General features: G+C 31.1%; 1 long non-coding RNA gene and 1 other non-coding gene across 2 annotated transcripts; both read left to right on the top strand.

Annotated features, from left to right (window-relative positions):
- The first annotated feature begins 243 nt into the window (after positions 1–243).
- LOC132029751 (uncharacterized) lies at positions 244–2,393 on the top strand. The gene is made up of 2 exons (XR_009407911.1): positions 244–945; positions 2,091–2,393. It is a non-coding gene; the product is annotated as an uncharacterized LOC132029751 (long non-coding RNA).
- Positions 2,394–7,446: 5,053 nt separating this feature from the next.
- On the top strand, positions 7,447–7,528 carry TRNAS-AGA (transfer RNA serine (anticodon AGA)). The gene has a single exon. It is a non-coding gene; the product is annotated as a tRNA-Ser (tRNA).
- Positions 7,529–8,303: the final 775 nt, after the last annotated feature.

Genomic DNA, 8,303 nt, shown 5'->3' with positions numbered 1-8,303 from the left:
ACAAAGATACTTTTAAATTTATACTTTTGACTAAAAAAATAAGGATGTTTTACTCATTTTTACAAGAGATAGCTTATTAGCATTTCTTTATCGATAACATTAACTTCGTATTCTTAGTTCAACACTTTAATCCAAATACAAAACTGCTCATTTATGAAAATTAATTTGAAAAAGGGTTAAAAAGTCACAAACTATCAGAAATATAACACTTTTGCCTTCTGATAACTTTTGGTATCAAAATTAACCTCGCCGTCTAAAATTGGAGCACATTTGCTACTCCTGACTAATAGAACTCCAACTCAGATTTGACCAAGTTATTTTTTTATTGACATGGAGCTCCACTCGGACAACCCTCTACCTCTCCCTCTCAAACATTTGCAACCAAGCAGGAGGGATAGGGTTAAGAGGGGATTGTTTGAGTTTTTTTTTTTTTTTTAAATAAGCCACTAGGGTAATTTTATAAATTAGGAAAACCAAAAGGGTCCAAAAATAAAGCAAAAAGCGGAAAAAGGAAAGTGAAAATCTTGCAACAAATTAGATTTGCAAACTCTATGTTATTTGGCCGTTTATTCGCTCTCCTGTCGGCACTCTAGAACCTTGATTTCTCTGTGCAAATCTGCGTCCAATTCATCTTCTCAATGCAAAATGAAGGTGAAATCTTTGTTGTTGCTATGCATCCTCGTCTATTCCAGGTGTGAATCTGAAGAAATGCTCTTAGCGGCCCTAAATGATATCTGCTCCACCACTTCAGGCGACAATCATCACTGGAGCTTCTTCCAATGTTCCTCGTTGTTGTTCTCCGTGTGTTTCTTTTGTGCTTGAAAGCTCAATCTCTCACTATACTTGTCAATTTTCATCTCCATGATGCCATTGCATTGTTGCTTTCTCGCAAATCGGAGCTCCGCTGCATTGATTCATGTCTTGTACTTCTCAAAACCACCTCCGGTAAGATCCTCCTCTCCCGTTTTGATGAAAACCCTCCTTGTTGGTGCTTTATTATTGGAATTTTTGTTGTACCATCCTCCAATGTTTGCATTGCCTTGTGATGTGCTTTCTGATGCGGATGAAATTTTTCTGTGTACATATCTGATGTTCATTTCCGTGCTTTTCTTTTCCACTATTTGTACTAATTCTCGTTTCCTGTGTTTGCTCTTCATCCCTTTACTACTCTAACTCTCAAGTAAGGAATTTGTGATTTATCACTCTTTATTATCCTTCTTTGTTTGAGTTGGAGCTTCATGTCAGTTATTTTTTTTTAAACTCGGTCAAATTTGAATTGGAGTTCCGCTAGTGAAGGAGGGAAAGTGTGGTTTAAAATTTTGATACCGAAAGACAGCGGAGGGCAAAACTACTCTATTTCCAATACTTTAGGATTATTTTTGGGGTAAATTTCATATATGGTCATACAATTATGATTTTTTTTTCAACAAAATCACTTAACTGTATTTTCTAATAGAAAAGTCACAAAACTTTGCCCTTAAACTAAAGTCACATATGCTGGAAAATCCAACTTCTAGTGGGTGATAATCTTTTACTAGTTTATTTATTTTTCACTTTTTTACTATTTTATTTATTTTTATATTACTAAATATAAATTCAATTGAAAAACTCTGACCTGACTCAATCCAAACTAATTTTCGATTAAGTCTATCAATTGGGTCGGGCCATATAAATGCGGATCACATGGGGCCGGGCCGAGCCATAGTTAATGGGCCGGGTTGGAGGAGGAAAGGGGTGTCCGGCCCAGCCCCCTACCTGGGTAGGGGTATATAGTGGGCTAATTGGGCCGGGTTGGAGGGGTATATAGTGGGCTAATTGGGCCGGGCTGGATTTTAATTATTTTAAGAAAAAAATCTAATACTAAAATTTATTAAGTTTGATACTTTAAAATCAAGTTGTTGTCAACTTTATTTTAACCATCAAGTTCCTTAAATTATACTTTGGTCTTATTTTCAATCTATAAATACCATTCATTATTCTCCATATTATCTCACAATTCCCTCTTCTCCTCTTTCCCTAAATTTCCTACTCATCCAAATTTCAAAATTTAAATTTAATGGATAATGATAATCCTCCACCTCCTCCTCCAGTCCGAATATCAATTTCAAGTCCGATGTAGTTGCATTTTCAGCGAGTAGACGAGGAACATGTTAAATGTCAACATTGTGGTCAAATATATCTCCATAAGTCTGAACCGGTTTTTGGGGGTACCGGTCCGTTATGTAGGCACTTGGACAAAAGGCACAAAATTGAACTTTGAAGTTTATCTCTTCTTTAAATTTCTCCATCGATGCTAGCGTTTTGAACTTTTCATTCGTAATAAGTTAACCGTTCAAGTTTATATGTTTTGAATTTGCAATGTTATCAATTTAAGTTTGAAGTTTTATTTTAAATTACTTATGTAGTCTTGTATCACGCTCTCAACTTTTTTTATAATTTTTAGCACTTAAATAGCCGTAGGGAGTCTAACTATGGTTAAGTTTTAATTAACTAAAGTAAGGTTCTAACTATGGTTTGAATAATTAATAAATATTTCATATATTTGCTTCCAAAATTTTAAGAGTCCTACAATTATAGGTACAGTTATTTTATCCATAAATATACCAAAAGAACATCTCTCTTCCTACTTTTCTCCTACGTTGTTCTACATTTTGGTACTTCATCACAATCTATCTTCCAATTTCTATTTGAGTTGATCCTTTTATTTCATTTTAACGATGATGACTGATGACACAACATTTCGACATAACTGTCTTCCTTTTAATTATGCTAATTGATTATTTTTATAATAATATCCATCATGCTCAATAGTGTTATTATATTAATTTGCTCTAATCATGTTCACCAAAAGATATTTTCTCTGCCGCCATAATTTTTGGTGTTACCAACTTATTTATTACAGCAAAAAGGAGAAAAAAGAAGAAATGGTGTAAGTTACGAAATCTGTCATATATATGTAAAAATGCATATTTATGATTTTCTTAAAAAAAATTAATTCGAAGTGGGCCGGGCCGGGCTCTTGGTGGGCCAGGCTACCGGGCTACATGGCATGTCCGGGCCAGCCCCCTAATTTTTTCCACTAGCCCAACCCACCACCCTTTTACTGGATTGGGGGCCGAGCCGGTTATGGGCCCGATTAGGTAGGTCGGTCCCGGACTGACCCGGCCCAATTGACACGCTTATTTTCTATCGCTAACAATCTTTTACTTTTTTTTTTTTTCAAAAAAATTAGACTAATCAATACAATTCAATAAAAAGAATCGATCCAACCTGACCCGATCAAAATTCACGAGCAGAAATTACAATACTATGAGGGTGGTCCTAACTGGTCCCACCAAAACCCACATGCAGAAATTACAAAACTAAATGGGCGAATGAATTTGAAAAAAAATCTCACAAAATAATTACTTTCGATGTAAGTAGTAGTAAATATTAGACTTAAAATTCAGCTTCTTACTCCAGCCTTTTATATTCCTTATTGTAAACCAAATAAGATATGCTGATTTTTTATTCTTGTTGCCCCATAAAGACTTACATTAAAGTAGATAATAACTCAAAGAAGGGATTTAAACTGGAATGACTGCCAGTCAGGTGAACTTATGGAGTCTCTAAATTGAAAAGAATAATAAAATATCATTATTCTTTTCAGATGAGTGAAAAATAAGATTTTATATTTGACTGGCAATGGTTTTAGCATATGACATGCTTCTTATATAGCAAAATTCTAAGCAAGAATAATAGTATTTTTTTTTAAAATTTCTGCATGTGAATTTTGGATGGGTCAGGTTGGATCGGTTCTTTTTAAATGAATTTGTATTTATTAGACTATTTGTTTTTTAAAAAAAAAAGAGTAAAAGATTTTTATCAGTTGGATATGAGTTTTGGATTGAGTTGGGTCGAATTTTTAATTGAATTTGTATTTATTAAACAAATAAAATAGTAAAAAGTTAAGTGAAGGTACTTGAAGATCATGAACAAGAAAATTGACAAGGTCTTAAGGATGAAAGTAAACAAGAAGAAGGGATCCATGATAAAATAGCTCAACGCCTATACCTCCAGGCAAACGAGCGCCACCTTTTCCTAAGACTGGTTAAACTTATAATACAAACCTTGGGAATTATAAAGATCGATCTTGCAGAAACTTGTTGGCATAATTACTAAGAGACAGTTCCCGGTGCTTCCCGTTGTCCTCCTTGCCGACCATAGAGGACTATTTTGGCATTTAATTGAAATTAAGTTTAGTTCATGCTTAGGGATATTGTACGAGATTCAATAAAAGTTGGATTGTGTTGTTTAATTGACACAAATACCAGGAATTCTCCTTTTTTGTAAGTTATGTGATGTGTAGGGCCTTTTCTAAAGCTATAATTTGCCCTCGTTACTTCAACTTATTCTGTTAGTTAAGCATGTATAAATTTGTAAATTTTCGCAAGTTTGGGGACTTTAAATACTGTCAATTGTTGATGATGTCAATTGTACACGTGGGAGAACCCCATCCACAATTTAACCCCATCACTTTTTAACCTTTGTATTTTTTTTTTATTTTTTTTTAAATAACCTTTGTATAAGTCAATCCTCTATCTAATTTTTAGAATCATTTTCTTATCACTAATATTATTTTGTTTGTCTAATAATGGCTTTTTGTCATACATTGTTCATTCACTTAGGAGTTGTTTGATTTTAAAATAAATTATGCAAGGATTAATTATACGTGAATTAGTTATGCAGGGATTACTATATAGGAGTTAGTTATACAGAGATTAATAATGCAGAAATTATTATACAGGAATTAGTTATGAAGAAATTAATAATGCAGGAATTACTATACATGAATTAGTACTTTCTGGATGATGGATTTATTTAATAAAATTAATTTACATTGTATAATTTAAAATATATGAAATCTCAAACTCAAACTCATGGACCAACCCAAAATTTTTGAAAATAAAAAATCTGCTATTGTACGGTTCGCGCAAATCAAGGGTTAGTTTGAACTTCATAAAAAACTTTTTCTCTAAATTTTATTAACTATCTAAAAATAAGAAGTATAACAAAATTTGACTACTAATTAATGTTCGTTTTAATGCTGGGGAGCATGGGCGACTTGTAACTAGTAAATTAATAATGGCATGGTTGTTGAAATCGAATTTTTTTATTTCGGTAGTTAGTACTATTATTATTTTGGTATTATTGATATTGGTTATACTAGTATTATGAGATAATGGTAAAAAAGACACCTGAATTATCACTTTTTTGCGAGTTTCACCTCCAACAATCAGGTGTTTTCCTTTCCTACCTGAACTATTACGTATCTACGAATTAAATCACACCTAGTTAATAGATGATGATAGTCAAAGAGTAAAAGCAAAGTTTTGTGACTTTTGTGTTAGAAAACATAGTTAAGTGATTTTGATGAAAAAAGTCATAGTTATGTGACCATATATGAAATTTACCTAGTATTTTCGATCCTTTTCAGAAATCAGTTTCAGCACTTCAAAAGTATTTTCCAAAGACTTAAAGTTTATCAACTTTTACAATCAGCTAACCCAAACAAATTCTAAATTGAACGAGATGGTTAAAAATTACCTTCAAAAAAATTTCCCTAGTCTCTTATACTCCTTCGTTTTGACTTATATGAATCTATTTGACTGTACACGAAGTTTAAGAAAGAAGATAGAACTTTTGAACTTGTGATATAAAATGAGGCTTATATATTTTGTGTGACTATAAATCATTGCACAAAGGTAAATTGTTTCCAAATATGAAAAGAGGTCGTTCTTTTTTGCACAGACTAAAAAGAAAATATGTTCACATAAATTGGAATGGAGGGAGTAACAGTTTTGGCTATGGATTATTAGCATTTAAATACAAAATGGTGTCTACTTTCAGCTTCAAAAAGCTAAATTGGTCCTTTTCTTCGGGTTTGAAAGGTTCTTTCGATTCAACTATTGAGAAAACAATCCACTAAGAGATTTTTGCCGAAGAAGGTGAATAAAGAATCTTGTTTAAGAAAATAATTCTGTTGGGGAACAGATTTTGTTTGTCTAAAAGTAGAGCCGCAAAATTGTTCGCAATATTTATTACGAGCCTGTTTGGAAAGCCACCTGGTAATTGGAATTGGTGTAATTACTACCTTAGGAATTACATAGCCTAGTAATTACACAGTATTGTAATTGCAACGACCTGTTTGTTTGTCATAATGTAATTACAAGCGTGCTGTTTGGTTGCACAAATGTAATTACCCAAATAATTTAATTTAAAAATAAAATGTAATTATAAAAAATTTAAAATTAATATTTAAAAAATATGTGCCTTTATAAATGATATTGAATTAGTTATTTACTAATACATTATTTCTTGAAAATATGTTAATTAATAATCATATATTTGTAACTAATATTGTAAAAAATAATTGATATATAATTTCAAATTAATAATATTTTAATTTTAATTGATTATAAAAATTAAAAGCATACCTTTTTTGTGAGAACATCATGGGATTGGATGTTTGACAAAAAAAGAATATTTATAAATATAATGCCATAACACTATTCAAATGTTTGACAATAATTCTATCAACTGTAAGTGAAAAATAAATAACATGCAATGTGAAATAACAAGTCAATAGTACTAAAGCAAATATTTTTAAAATCGAAAATATAACCTAAATTCAAAATCTGAAAGAATATTTTTAACATAATACTCTTATGTCAAATTCTAACATTACATAAGTAAGTTTCAACGTAACATAAGTAAATACTCCTATAATTCAAAAGAAAGGGAGAATATAAGTCAATAACCTCATTTACAACGAAATTCTACTTTAATAAATTCACTTTTTATATGCGAAGTTTGCTAATGACTCATTCTTTCTAATATTAAGAGATGTAGTTTTAAAAATTAGAATATTAACACGGTTATACTAAATGAATAAAATTAAAAAAACAAAAAAAAATACGAGCAATTACATGGAACCACAAGAAGTAAAGGTTGAGAATGAGAAGAAAGGAAATAAATATAAATTATATAAAAAGAAAAATATATTTTAAAAAATACAAATAATTAAAAAGTAAAAATAAAAAAGAAATTAAATAATAGAAATAAAAATAAATTAAAAAATAAAAGAAATTAAATTAAAATTAAAAAGAAATAAACTAAAAAGTAACCCTGTAATTACACCCAATTCTCAGCCCCCTCTTGAGAATTGGAGAGTGTAATTACACCCTTCAATTACACCCAATTCCCACCTAACCTGTAATTACCCTCACAAACAAACAGTCAATTGCGTAATTACATTCAATTACAGCCAATTCCAATTACCTAGGTGGCTTTCCAAACAAGCCCTACATCAAATAGAAGACGAGAGATCTATTGCACTTTGCTTTAGGAGTTTAGTATTTCCGGTAAATGTCGAACAGTGAAAGCTTAGATTCTTAGCATCAACAAGTGGACGTGCCGGAGTGGTTATCGGGCATGACTAGAAATCATGTGGGCTCTGCCCGCGCAGGTTCGAATCCTGCCGTCCACGGATACTTCTTTTTCTTCAAATTTCCTATTAATATTATTTTGTTATTTACATGGATTCTCGACAAGACAACAACTATTTCGATCGGTAGTATGATAAGCAGGGATAAATTATATGCTTATGAGCTAAAAGTCATAAATTGGTTATCACGAACTTATGACTTTTCAACTTATAAATTACTTTTGGTTTGATCAAACTTTTAACCATTTTATTTGTGATATTTTTTCTAATTCTTCAAAATATTTGTCCCAAAAAAAAACTCCTAAATTTATCTTCACTCAGTATAAGTTTGTTCTTTTCTTTATAAGGATGTTTTTAAATTTATATAACTTTTTGTCCAAAAAGTATTTTAGTCATTTTAACAAAAGAACAACTTACCAACACTTTTTTCACCAAATACATAAATTATTTATTATTAGTTTCAAGACTTATATTTAAATATATAACTGCTTAATTTTAAAATTAGTTTCATCACTTAAAACTTATAACTATTTATAATGAGCTAACCCAAATAAATCTTAAGTCTGTTTGCTCTACATATTTCAAATTGAAGAACCAGCTGATGCAATATATAAGTATATCGACATGCAAGATGATTTAATCTATATCTATAAAATTTATGTAGTCATTTGATTTAGCTCCTTTCTGAGAATCTAATTTTAGCTGGTTCATTGTTGTGAACACTTTGTGCACGACACGTACGAGTGTCAATAACCGCCTTTCCTGTGACAGGTAGAGCGGTGTTCTCTCTACGCAGGTAGAACCCACTCGTACATTC

Source organism: Lycium ferocissimum, chromosome 1 (assembly GCF_029784015.1).
Source record: "Lycium ferocissimum isolate CSIRO_LF1 chromosome 1, AGI_CSIRO_Lferr_CH_V1, whole genome shotgun sequence".
NCBI classification, from domain to species: Eukaryota; Viridiplantae; Streptophyta; class Magnoliopsida; order Solanales; family Solanaceae; genus Lycium; species Lycium ferocissimum.
This window is presented reverse-complemented; position numbering and strand designations above follow the sequence as displayed.